Source organism: Dermochelys coriacea, chromosome 19, assembly GCF_009764565.3.
Source record: "Dermochelys coriacea isolate rDerCor1 chromosome 19, rDerCor1.pri.v4, whole genome shotgun sequence".
NCBI classification, from domain to species: domain Eukaryota; kingdom Metazoa; phylum Chordata; order Testudines; family Dermochelyidae; genus Dermochelys; species Dermochelys coriacea.
In genome coordinates this window covers 19442169-19456698 of record NC_050086.2, presented here as the reverse complement: position 1 = coordinate 19456698, position 14530 = coordinate 19442169, and the positions used below count along the sequence as shown (strand labels likewise).

Below are 14530 nucleotides of genomic sequence, written 5' to 3'. Positions count from 1 at the left end.
GTCTGTTTTTAAAGTTTTTTTTGTTGAAGAATTGCAACTTTTAGGTCTGTAATTGAGTATCCAGGGAGGTTGAAGTGTTCTCCAACTGGTTTTTTAATGTTATAATTCTTGACGTCTGATTTGTGTCCATTCATTCTTTTGCGTAGAGACTGTCCGGTTTGGCCAATGTACATGGCAGAGGGGCATTGCTGGCACATGATGGTATATATCACATTGGTAGATGTGCAGGTGAACGAGCCTCTGATAGTGTGGCTGATGTGATTCAATCCTATAATGATGTCTCTTGAATAGATATGTGGACAGAGTTGGTAATGGGCTTTGTTGCAAGGATAGGTTCCTGGGTTAGTGTTTTTGTTGTGTGGTTGCTGGTGAGTATTTGCTTCAGGTTGGGGGGCTGTCTGTAAGCGAGGACTGGCCTGTCTCCCAAGATCCGTGAGAGTGAGGGATCGTCCTTCAGGATAGGTTGTAGATCCCTGATGATGCGCTGGAGAGGTTTTAGTTGGGGGCTGAAGATGATGGCTAGTGGCGTTCTGTTACTTTCTTTGTTGGGCCTGTCCTGTAGTAGGTGACTTCTGGGTACTCTTCTGGCACTGTCAGTTTGTTTCTTCACTTCAGCAGGTGGGTACTGTAGTTGTAAGAACGCTTGATAGAGATCTTGTAGGTGTCTGTCTCTGTCTGAGGGGTTGGAACAAATGCGGTTGTATCGTAGAGCTTGGCTGTAAACAATGGATCATGTGGTGTGGTCTGGATGAAAGCAGGAGGCATGTAGGTAAATATAGTGGTCAGTAGGTTTCGGGTATAGGGTGGTGTTTATGTGACCATCGCTTATTAGCACCGTAGTGTCCAGGAAGTGGATCTCTTGTGTGGACTGGTCCAGGCTGAGGTTGATGGTGGGATGGAAATTGTTGAAATCATGGTGGAATTCCTCAAGGACTTCTTTTCCATGGGTCCAGATGATGAAGATATGTGATATATGCCGTCATGTGCCAGCAATGCCCCCATGCCACGTACACTGGCCAAACCGGACAGTCTCTATGCAAAGGAATAAATGGACACAAATCAGATGTCAAGAATTATAACTTTCAAAAACCAGTTGGAGATCACTTCAACCTCCCTGGATACTCAATTACAGACCTAAAAGTTGCAATTCTTCAACAAAAAAACTTCAAAAATAGACTCCAGTGAGAGACTGCAGAACTGGAATTAATTTGCAAACTGGACACCATTAAATTAGGCTTGAATAAAGACTGGGAGTGAATGAGTCATTACACAAACTAAAAACTATTTCCCCCATGCTAATTTTTCCCCTACTGTTACTCACACCTTCTTGTCAACTGTTTGAATTGGGCCATCCTGATTATCACTACAAAAGTTTTTTTTCCTCCATCTGATAATAGCCCACCTTAATCGATTAGTCTTGTTAGAGTGGTATGGCAACCCCCATTTTTTCATGTTCTGTGTATCTAGATAGATAATCTATATATCTTCCTACTGTATTTTCCACTGCATGCATCTGATGAAGTGGGTTTAGCCCATGAAAGCTTATGCTCAAATACATTTGTTAGTCCCTAAGGTGCCACAAGTAGTCCTCGTTCTTAATGAGAAGTCAGTTATATAGAGTTATCTGGATTGCCTAGTATGCGGAGAGTAAACAATGTGTTTTAATGCAGTCAAATGTATGTGAATGTTACGAATCTAGGAGTAAAGAAGGTCAGACAAAGAATGTGCATGCGTGTGAGGGGGCTGTGACTCACCGTGACTGAGTTCACTTGTGAATTCAGCCCAAAACTACTGTAAAAATGGATCTATACCAATGTTAGGATTAATTTTATTCCTGTTATAGTTAAATAATTTCTTCTTATTACCCTTCACCCTTACTGGCCATGGATTTTTCATTGAACCTTTTAGCTTTCCTTATTGATTGTCTGCATTTTTTAAGCCTCTGACATATTTGCTGCTGTCAACTTCTCTCCTTTCCCCATTTGTTAGATATTTTTTTTTTATTTTTTATTGGTGCTTTCACTTCCGCTGTAGACCAGGATAGTTGTTTTAACCAAAGAATTGTATGTGGGAATTTTGTTTCTTGGGCATCTAGTAATATGTTTTTAAACTATCATAAATTACCATTTATATTTGTCAATTTAATTTTTTCCTGACAAACAATTTTGCTTATAATTATTTACAGCTTTATGAAATTAGCCTTTGTAAAGCACCAACCATACACATTGCTGGTTGGTACCAGATCCTGTTTACATATAACAAATGAAATCAGGTTGTAATCATGCACATCTAGGCAATCATTAATTTTTAGACTGGAGATGCATTTTATCTTTATATGCCAGAATGGGCTATAACCTAGAACTACCCAGCACTCAACATAATACTCTGTGCTAAGAAACAGTTATCTATATGGAGGTCCCCCCCCGCCCCCAACATACTATAAAAACTCCAGGGCCCAGCAGTGGGGCCTTGAGACTCCTGGCTTCAGCAACCGGGTGTAGTGAGGCCTCAGATGGCTTTAGCCCTGTGGGGCCCAGGGCTTCAGCTCCGATGGGTGGGGGGGAGGCTTGGAGCTCTGGACTTCAGCCATCAGGTGGGGAGGCTGGGGCTTCAGCCATGCAGTGAAGGGGGCTCAGGGCTCTGAGTGGGTGGGCACATGGGCACCAGGGCTCAGAACTTTACACCCAGGGGAGAACCAGGGCTCCTCGCAGCTCCAGCCCCACAGGAGCTGCCAGGACTCAGGGCTTTAGACCTGGAGAGAGTACTGTGGCTTGGGGTTTCAGCCCCACAGCTCCATTCCTGACTTTAACTCCTTGGGAGGTGCTGGGACTTAGGGCTTTATACCCAGGAGGGAGCACCAGGGCTCGGGGCTCCCCACGGCTCTGCTCCTGGTTTCAGCCCCTGGAGGCACTTGAGACTTAGGGCACCGCAATACAGCCACAGGGCACCGCAGCCCCCTGAAACTAGCTTGCGGCCCCCTCAGGGGGCTGTGGACCCCTGGTGGAGAACTGCTGATCTATACTTTCAGATACTTAAAGGATGTTTTACTAATGGCTGCTTGAAACCTCCTGCATATATCCCCAGACTGAAGTCCCCCAAAACAACATTATTTCTTTCTACACGTTATAGATGCTTCAGGAGCTGCATGTCCAATTCTCTACTCTGATTTGGTGGTCTCAAACAGAGTCCCACTAGGAGCCTATTTCATGCTATTCTTCCTAGTTATAGCAGTTCCTCCTCCATGCTTAAATGGAAATACAAGTGAAACCCCGCTATAACGCAATAATTGGGGATCCAAAAAATTTGATCACGATAAATGAGGGGTCGCTTTATAGTGGGGTTAGAAAAATTTACCATTTCAAGCCAGTCAGTTTAAGTCTTGTAAAAAAAAAATAAAAAAAAAAAAACAAAAAAAAAACAAACCAACCAACAATGGTTATCCTAGCATGTTTTAAACACAAAAGTAGTAATTTAATTGCATGTACATGAAAGAAACATGTGAAATCAAATATACTAATCATTGCACAGAGTGCAAAGTCAATTTGGTTGCATGACTCCATAATTTTAAATTTCATCACTTCTTAAAAAAAGCTATCTAGTGTGGTCTGCTTATTTGCCACAGACTGTTGGCTTCTGACAAAGTCAAGAATGCTTCCGAGTTGGAGGATTTTGATGCTGTCCATATCTTGAGTTTCCAGTCACCTCAAACTGGCTTCTAGGTACTTTACTGCCTCGGACACTTTTGGTGGGGGAGTTGAGGTGCCATCATCGTCGTCGTCATTAGCGCCACTGGTTTTGGGCTCCGGTGGTGCAGCTTCATTCTTCCCGCTGACATTTGCAACAATTTCGTCATCTGAGATGCGTTCATATATGGGGCAGATGTCATCTGCTGAAAACCAGGTGAGGATATCATGATGACTCTGCTCATATTCTCTGAGTGCTTCTTCGGCTAAACGTACATCGTTTTCAATGAATCTTGTAAATTCAGGCTCGTCGTTACCATCATCATGGGTAGATGATGGAAAAGCTGGACCAAGGTACTGGGAGGGGTACTTTATCCAGCATCATTCAATGCAACGTGCAGAGATAGCATCCCAGGCTTTCCCACCAAGGTGACAGACTTCTTTCAAGTTGAGTGACACCAGTGATGTGTTGATGGAGGAGTTGTTATCCACTACCATCCGCTTCATCATTTTGCGACGATAGTTTTGCTTAAATACCGATATGATGCCTTGGTCCAGTGGCTGGATTTCTGATGTAGTGTTCTTCGGAAGATAAGAGTTTAATCTTGCTGTCACGACTGACAAGATTTTCTGCTGGGGGGCGGGCAGGGCAATTATTCAGCAGGAGGAGGGCTTTTTTTGCTCCTGCTTGAGTTTTCGCAAATGAGCCCAAATGGCTGGCATGAAAGTTTTATGGAACCAATCTTCAAATATGGAGCTATTCATCCATGCATTCTTGCTGTTGGTGTATTAAAAGGGAAGGGCCTTCAAATTAACATGATGAAAATGTCTGGGAGACCTCACTTTTCTGATCATCAGAGGTCTGATTTTGTGGCTGCCAGACTTGTTGATGCAAAACAAGAGAGTGACTTGGTCCTTCCTCTGTTTAAAGCCTTCTCATTTGTGACCATCAGTCCTGGTTGTGAGGGTGCGATAGGGTAACATTTTAAAGCATAAACCAGTCTCGTTGCAGTTGTAAACGTGATTGGCTGTGTAGCAACCTTCCTCCAGCAACTTTTTAAGCTCAATTGGGTAGGAATCGGCAGCCTCTTTATCAGCTGAGCGTATTTCCCCAGACACAAGAACTTGGCTTATAGTGTGCCTTTTCTTGAATCCGTCCACCCAGCCGTTACTCGCCTTGAATTTGGATTCATTTCCATTGATAAGATTATCAAATTTCTCTGCTTGAACTTTCAGAATAGGGCCAGAAATGGGAATTCCTTCTGAGCGAGCCTGGACAAACCATTGGTACAAGGATGAATCTAGGCTTTTGTCATTAGCAAACTTGACCTTTTTATGCTGTAAACCAGTTTCCTCTTCAAGAATGCAGGGTAGGCTATGGAGCTTTTCTTCTTTTTTCCACCCTCGCAGAGTGGACTCGCTAATTCCTAGATCTCTAGCAAGCTGAGTTTGTTATTTGCCCTTCTTTCATTGATCCAGGACGTACAATTTCTCTTGGGCAGAAAATGACTTGCATTTGCGAACTGGCGTATCCATAATGGTAAAATATTTTTTAAAATATAGGAAATTAATAACAAGTTCATAGGCAAACACCATACACATGTATAACCCAAGAACTAAGTGCAATGGGCCTGCAATGGCCACGAGTCACTTTATCCTATAAGACAGGAAGAACGCAGTTTATTTATAAAGGTCGTAAAAAAAGTATTCCGACAAAACGTGAACAGTATTATGGCCCTAAAGGGGAGCCAATTTATGATTGCGTTATATCCGAATTTGCATTATCGGGGGACACATTGCAAGGTTTGACTGTAGCTGTGGTGCACAGTCTCTGTGAGGACCCTATGCCATTCCAAGATAGAAACAAGGTTGGCTCTAACTAGATTGTCACACATTTCCTCTTGGGTCTTTCACACCCCGTTAGTAGCCACAAGCACATTTTGTGTTTTATCCACTTAGTGGATATAAAAGCATGGGGGGGGGGGGGGAAATAAACTATGTGTAAGTGCTTGTGCCACCAAGAGTTTGTACCTTCAGCAATGACGGCAACTTTCATCAGAAGAGGTAATGGCACTTTTCATATGTTAAGCCTCAACCTCCCCATGTCCTTAAGGAGGGGGGATTATTAATCACATTGGGACCCGGTACTTTGGGAATAATTTTTAGGGGCTTTTGGCAGTCTTTGAAGAAAGGCATCAGGCACATAATAGGCCTCTTCATCTGGAAAAGGCCATGAGGAGGGCGAGTAGTTTTCTCCCTTACTAAACTCACTACTGCCAAGTCAGGCTGTAACTCAAATCTCAGGAAGCAAAGCAGGCAAACTATCAATTAAACACAAAAGTACCCCTCCCAGTACCCCTAGTTTAATGCAACATTAAGGTTATATAGTTAAATGTACGAAACCCAGAAATGTAAAACCCTAGCTGATTTCTCAACCTTAACTCGGCTCATATGCAGGCATGGTTGGCAACACTCTGAAACCATACTATTTCACATTTTTACCTGCACCCTTTGGATACCTGTGTATAAGAACCTGTGTTCTAGTAATTAAAAACTGTACTGGATCATATATGCACAAGGGGGAAGTTAAGATTACATTCAAATCTAGTTGCAAGTCTTGGTTTTGGAGGGTTTTACAGTTCAACCTTCAAGGAGCAATAGCAGTTTTTAATTTGATTTCCCAGGGGTATTCATTTTTGTTTGTTTTATTTTTTTAAGCAAAGGCCAGCTGACATCTAACAATGTCATTACTAAGCTGAATAAAAATTCATCATTCAGGGACCATAGCCTGGTCACAGCCCAGTGTCCTGTTCCTGACAGTGGCCAGCAAAAGAGGAAGGTGCAAGAAACCCCTTCGTGGACAATTTTAGAGTAGTAGCCGTGTTAGTCTGTATTCGCAAAAAGAAAAGGAGTACTTGTGGCACCTTAGAGACTAACAAATTTATTAGAGCATAAGCTTTCGTGAGCTACAGCTCACCTCATCAGATGCATTTGGTGGAAAAAACAGAGGGGAGATTTATATACACACACACAGAGAACATGAAACAATGGGTTTATCATACACACTGTAAGGAGAGTGATCACTTAAGATAAGCCACCACCAGCAGCAGGGGGGGGAAAGGAGGAAAACCTTTCATGGTGACAAGCAAGGTAGGCTAATTCCAGCAGTTAACAAGAATATCAGAGGAACAGTGGGGGGGGGGTGGGGGGAGAAATACCATGGGGAAATAGTTTTACTTTGTGTAATGACTCATCCATTCCCAGTCTCTATTCAAGCCTAAGTTAATTGTATCCAGTTTGCAAATTAATTCCAATTCAGCAGTCTCTCGTTGGAGTCTGTTTTTGAAGCTTTTTTGTTGAAGGATAGCCACTCTTAGGTCTGTGATCGAGTGACCAGAGAGATTGAAGTGTTCTCCAACTGGTTTTTGAATGTTATAATTCTTGACGTCTGATTTGTGTCCATTCATTCTTTTACGTAGAGACTGTCCAGTTTGGCCAATGTACATGGCAGAGGGGCATTGCTGGCACATGATGGCATATATCACATTGGTAGATGCGCAGGTGAACGAGCCTCTGACAGTGTGGCTGATGTGATTTGGCCCTATGATGGTATCCCCTGAATAGATATGTGGACAGAGTTGGCAACGGGCTTTGTTGCAAGGATAGGTTCCTGGGTTAGTGGTTCTGTTGTGTGGTGTGTGGTTGCTGGAGAGTATTTGCTTCAGATTGGGGGGCTGTCTGTAAGCAAGGACTGGCCTGTCTCCCAAGATCTGTGAGAGTGATGGGTCGTCCTTCAGGATAGGTTGTAGATCCTTGATGATGCGTTGGAGAGGTTTTAGTTGGGGGCTGAAGGTGATGGCTAGTGGCGTTCTGTTATTTTCTTTGTTGGGCCTGTCCAGTAGTAGGTGACTTCTGGGTACTCTTCTGGCTCTGTCAATCTGTTTCTTCACTTCAGCATGTGGGTATTGTAGTTGTAGGAATGCATGATAGAGATCTTGTAGGTGTTTGTCTCTGTCTGAGGGGTTGGAGCAAATGCGGTTATATCGTAGAGCTTGGCTGTAGACAATGGATTGTGTGGTATGATCTGGATGAAAGCTAGAGGCATGTAGGTAGGAATAGCGGTCAGTACGTTTCCAATATAGGGTGGTGTTTATGTGACCATCGCTTATTAGCACCGTACAGAAGCCTAGCTTTTGTAATCAAAGATCATATTGTGGGAACTGCCAGCCCTACCCAGCTGTAGAACTATCTCTGATGCCCTTCTCTGGACCATTTCCAACTCAGTTTTATCTTTAAGTTGAGGTGACCAAAAACGGAACAGAACTAAAAAATGAGGAGCCCTTCTTCTTTGATGCTATGCAAAGATGTCCTGTTTTGTTAGTCATTATTGTCTTTCTTGAGCTTCTCATCAGGACATTTATGCCCTAAAAGCGCCTGCATGTGGCCAAATCACCATGTAGATGCCACCAGCAGCCTCTCCCCCAGGCCCTCACAAGCTGGGGTGGGAGTAACATCAGCCTCTCTGACATTTTCATTAACAGCAGAGGCAGCAGATTTTGCTACCACCAGTTCCTCCCTATGGCCTCTGACAGCCATCTCCACCAGTCCAGGCTCTCCTGAATGTCAGAGGCTGCTGCTGCAACCATCATTGACATTTTTGCCTGGCCTGTGCCACTTGCTGTCTTCTTGGTTCACCTCTCAGCAACATTCAGCTGGGTGAGAGCACTGTGACCTGTTGCTGGAGGAGGAACTGGATTGCCTGGATGAGTACAAGAAAATACTGATTTATGGTAGCAGTATCTTGTGAGGGGCAATGCATTCTTTGTTGACAAATGGATCCTTGGCTAAATCAAAAGGGGTGTTATAAACAAGATTCAGAGTAGCAGCCATGTTAGTCTGTATTCGCAAAAAGATAAGGAGTACTTGTGGCACCTTAGAGACTAACAAATTTATTTGAGCATAAGCTTTCGTGAGCTACAGCTCACTTCATCGGATGCATTTGGTGGATTATACCACTGGAGAAGGCCATGAGGCTCAGCCACCTGGACCACCGCATCCAGTTGCACACACCCTCGTTTCAAAAGCATATGCACACTACACTGGGCAAAGGTATAGAAGGTCTTGGCTCTGAACAGTTAGGGTATAGAGTCTGGGGAAAAGTAGACTTCCGGAATGCTGCCTGCTGTACATAATATTTTGTACTTACACAACTCCTTTCAAATCACAGGGCTTTCCAAAGGAGTCTAAGTCATCTTAGAGAGGGGGAAACTGAGGCACAGAAAGGTGAAGTAACTCATCCAAAGTAACAGTGAGCCAATGGCAGAGCTTGGAAAGGACTCCTAGCCACGCAGAGAGAAGCTCCCACTACCCACTCTGCTTTCACAGCCCTGACTGCACAGCTCTCAACTCATAACCTGGGAACACTTTACCAGAGTTTTGCCTCTGTCCTCTTCTCTCTCCAAGCAGGTGTCCTGTTATTTAACATGTGCAATGCCTACAAATATTGTTTACCGATTAAACCTAGTATCTCCACCCTACAATGAGTGTCTTTTGAACGCAACAGGGAACTATGCCAACACATTTAAAGGAGATCACAAAGCTGAGCAGTTTCTATTTGGAAGGCTACTTCGCTCCCCACAACTGAAGAGCACTGAGCTAATTTTACTCATGTTCAAGCACTAATCCACCACTTTCTACCAAATGCAAGTAAAGAGCATATGATGGTCAACTCTTTATCTATTCTTGGCTTCAGTACTGTATACAGGCAGTCCTCGGACTTACGGCACAATTGGTTCCTGAAAATTGCGTTGTAAGTTGAAACATCTTAACACGGAACTGCAATCCACTCCATTGTGGGATCAAGTGTCGTAAAGTTGAAACCAACTGTCGTAAGTCGAAGCAGGGTGTCAATTCAGAAGTTGTAAGTTGAACATCGTAAAGTCAAGGACTGCCTGTACCTCCTGTTCTCTGACCTCACACCCCCCACTCCCCAAGTTCAATCTGAATGCTGCCGCTCAGTACCCTGTGTTGCTTATGACACAAAAATGAAGCCCAAAAGGATTTTTGAAGTGTGCTTAACTGCTTTCTTTTAACATTAGAAATCCAGCTCTTGTCTATCTTGGAAAGCTTGATAGGCCACTGGAGAGCTGCTGGTTAACGACATGACAGTCCTTAGGGGAAAAAAAAACATTATTAATTGAGATGGGAAGGAATTTTTAATCTGTCTTTTTCAAAACTTGTTTTCCATTTGTTTTATGCATATTTAACTCAAATGCCTGCACACACTTAGGAGAAAATACATCTGTTAAAATTCAACATCACCACTTCACGTAAAGGCTGAGAGAGTTTGGTGGCCACGTCTCTGAGACTCCCAGCAAGTCCTCCCACAAACCTAGAAAAGACTTAACATGACTCAACGTGCCATTCTTGATACTGCTAAGGTAAAAACAAGGAGATAAACAAAACTTTCACAAACTAGCACTGCCACAAGTTCTGACTGGACTTTATCCACCATAAAAAAGGGGCATAAACACAATTATAATTCTTCTTTTGCAGGAACTCATAATAATTGTTAATCCACCCTTGAAAAATACGCCATTCGTCTTTCAAACACAGAAACATCTAATAACCAGAAATCCAAGAAGCACCCTTCTGACCCCCACTCTGCATAGGAAAATGCACCCCCAAGGGGAAGAACCCCTTCTTTATATGTCATTGTCCTCCCAGCCCATCTTACATAGAATCATAGACTTTAAGTTCAGAAGGGACCATTATGATCGTCTAGTCTGACCTGCACAACGCAGGCCACAGAATCTCACCCACCCACTCCTGACCTATGTCTGAGCTACTGAAGTTCTCAACTCGTGGTTTAAAGACTTCAAGATGCAGAGAATCCTCCAGCAAGTGACCCGTGACCCATGCTGCAGAGGAAGGCAAAAAACCCCCAGGGCCTCTGCCAATCTGCCCTGGAAGAAAATTCCTTCCCGACCCCAAATATGGCAATCAGCTACACCCTGAGCATGCGGGCAAGACTCACCAGCCAGACACCTAGGAAAGAATTCTCTGAAGTAACTCAGATCCCACCCTATCTAGTGTCCCATCACAGGTCATTGGGCATATTTACTGCTAATAGTCAAAGATCAATTAATTGCCAAAATTAGGCTATCCCATCATACCATCCCCTCCATAAACTTATCAAGCTTAGTCTTGAAGCCAGATATGTCTTTTGCTTCCCTTGACCACTCCTCTGATGGTTAGAAACCTTCATCTAATTTCAAGTCTAAACTTTCTGATGGCCAGTTTATATCCATTTGTTCTTGTGTCCACATTGGTACTGAGCTTAAATAATTCCTCTCCCTCCCTGGTATTAATCCCTCTGATATATTTACAGAGAGCAATCATATCTCCCCTCAGCCTTCTTTTGGTTAGGCAAAACAAGCCAACTCTTTGAGTCTCCTTTCATAAGACAGGTTTTCCATTCCTCGGATCATCCTCGTAGTCCTTCTCTGTACCTGTTCCAGTTTGAATTCATCCTTCTTTAACATGGGAGACCAGAACTGCACACAATATTCCAGATGAGGTCTCACCAGTGCTTTGTATAATGGTACTAACACCTCCTTATCTCTACCGGAAATACTTCGCCTGATGCATCCCAAGACCGCATTAGCTTTTTTCACCGCCATATCATATTGGCAGCTCATAGTCATCCTGTGATCAACCAATACTCCGAGATCCTTCTCCTCCTCTGTTACTTCCAAGTGATGTGTCCCCAGTTTATAACAAAAATTCTTGTTATTAATCTCTAAATGTATGACCTTGCACTTTTCACTATTAAATTTCATCCTATTACTATTACTCCAGTTTACAAAGTCATCCACATCTTCCTGTATGATGTCCCGGTCCCTCTCTGTATTGGCAATACCTCCCAGCTTAGTGTCATCCACAAACTTTATTAGCATATTTACCCTCTGTGACCTTTTGTTTGCCTGGCCTATGCCAGAAATATCGCCTTATACTAAGGAGGGCTCAGCGCTAGCTGATCTGTATGTGCTTAGCTTCGAGTGTAGACCCAGCCAAATGGGGTACATCACCATTTCAGCAAGCTGTGGCAGGGATTTTCTCCTAGCACACCTTAACCATGGTTTTCCGCAGTAGTGCTGAAGACAGTCTGTCCTAGTCTATACTTGCAGCTCCCATTGACTGGAATAGAAGATGGGTCAGGCTGCTGGTGCTAAACCCACTGCTACACCTGCTGTGCAGAAGCAGGCGGCTGAGTCTTCATCCGAATTTGGACTGTAAGCAACTTAGGGCAAGGCCTGTGTCTTTACATTTGCCTCACTACCATGCAAGCCTGCAATGTTATATAAGTGCTGACTCTTCATTCTGTGTGAACCCAATTGTATAGGAGATAATTGGAGGCTCAATGGCTGCTACAGAAAAGCATTCAGCAGAAAGCAAAGAGCACTAATAAGCAGCATTGCTTAAGGCAGCCAGCAGAGAGACATAAGGGGTTAACACTGCTGGTACCAAAAGATTAGAAGGAAGTTGTCAGCCATTTGAAACTCTCCTGGAATTGAAGCTTTGGGTAGTTTATCTTACAGCATCCCTGCAGGACTCCACTGCACTGATACCATTGTTCAGTTGCTACAGATAAAAGACTATATTGATCAAATCAAGAAGGCTCCTTGTATGTCTCTGCACCAGTGGCTCTAACTTGCTCCCGTTGCATTTCAAGAAATCCTTATTCTAGAGTTTTGTTTTAAAGCAAGACCCTGTGGGTTTTAGCAAATCGATCAAGAACCTGTTGAAGCTCTTTCAGGGGGGCTCCTTGGGGTTCTGCAATAACCAACTCCAACCTTTGTCAGCCCACACCCAGCAAGCTCCTGGCTGCACCACAAAAAAGGTTGGCTCAGGAGGAGCTAATGTGACAACTGCACAGGAGACTGACAAGATGAGGCATGATTAGCAAATCAGGAAGCCCTGCCTTTCAGTTAAGCAGGAGTGGCAGATACCGCACCCACTTACATGAGGCACTGACTCACAGCTGTGCAACAAACCAGCTAAATGATCCTGCGATTTCATAGGGAAGTCATTTGAACTAGGTGGACCTCAAGTATACTGTTTCAAGACAATTCATGCAGGTAAACAAAGACTGGCTTGTTAATGCACAGCAAGTAACACTGAGCCTTGACATTCATTTACATGCTCTCAGGACTCTGCCTCTTAGCTCCCAGCATCCCACACATTAATTATGTTCCTTGGACTTCCTTACGGCATCTCAACTGCTCTTATGGAAACAATGCTAGGCTCCTGAGCTGGGGCTTCAGAATATTTGAGTTGTTTGTTCATTGGCAACTGAAAGCCAATGAGACTAAGGCTATGTCTACACTAAAGACATTACAGCGGCATAGGTGTACCACTGCAGCTCTGGCGCTCTAAGGTCTCCTGTGTAGCTGCTCTATGCAGACAGGAGAGAGCTCTCCCACCGGCATAATTAAGTCACCTCTAACGAGCAGCAGTAGACATATTGGCAGGAGAGCGTCTCCCGCTGACATAGCGCTGTCCACACCTGCGCTGCGGTTGGTGAAACTTTTGCCAGTTAGGGGAGTGTTTTTTTTCACACCCCTGATGGACAAAAGTTTCATTAACTATAGTGCTACTGTAGACAAAGCCTTCGACTCAAATGCCTAAATCACTTCTGAAGATGTGACTTAGGCTGCTAAATCACTTAGGTACTTTTGAAATTTTTACCATTTATGTTTTGCATTTAATTTCCTAGGGTGTTTTTAAAAATAAACAAAGCAAAGAGAAACTACACAAACATGTGACTCCTGGAGATAAAGGTATATTTCTTATAAATATCATGCTACCCCCTGTCATTTAACTGAACCATTAACACCACTAATTTGCTCCAGAATTCACCTCTTGAAGCAAAACTGAGTTCCAGAATCTGATTTCATATTTTAAAAACACATTTATTGTGCTGTGGAGAGAACACTCAAAGCATAAACCGAAGGTCAGCCCCTACCATGTTGTCTGCCTGAGTCTGCAGAGAGCCTGAAACAGAAGCTTTGAGAAGTGTGAACTGCTCTGTTCATCTTAATCTATGACCCATGGATTCAGTGATTCCGCATCAGGGAAAGTGTGGGCCCCTTACTGAATGAGGGAGGCAACCAATGACAGACGATGTGGAAAAAGCTAATGTACTCAATGCTTTTGTTGCCTCCGTCTTTGGGAACAAAGTCAGCTCCCAGACTACTGCACTGGGCAGCACAGTATGGGGAGGAGATGACCAGCCCTCTGTGGAGAAAGAAGTGGTTCCGGACTATTTAGAAAAGCTGGACGAGCACAAGTCCATAGGGCCGGATGCACTGCATCCGAGGGTGATAAAGGAGTTGGCGGATGTGACTGCAGAGCCATTGGTCATCATCTTTGAAAACTTGTGGTTATTGGGCAAGGTGAAGGATGACTGGAAAAAGGCTAATGTAGTGCCCATCTTTAAAAAAGGGAAGAAGGAGGATCCAGGGAACTACAGGCCGGTCAGCCTCACCTCAGTCCCTGGAAAAATCATGGAGCATGTCCTCAAGGAATCAATTCTGAAGCACTTACAGGAGAGGAAAGTGATCAGGAACAGTCAGCATGGATTCACCAAGGGCAAGTCATGCCTGACTAACCTAATTGCCTTCTCTGATGAGATAACTGGCTCTGTGGATGAGGGGAAAGCAGTGGACATGTTATTCCTTGACTTTAGCAAAGCTTTTGATACGGTCTTGCACAGTATCCTTGCCAGCAAGTTAAAGAAGTATGGGCTGGATGAATGGACTATAAGGTGGATAGAAAGCTGGCTA

The 14530-nt window shown here is 43.7% G+C and overlaps 1 protein-coding gene across 1 annotated transcript in view; it reads right to left on the bottom strand.

Moving 5' to 3' along the window:
• The window catches only part of LUZP1 (leucine zipper protein 1), a 75672-nt gene that overhangs the window by 42016 nt on the left and 19126 nt on the right, over positions 1–14530 (bottom strand).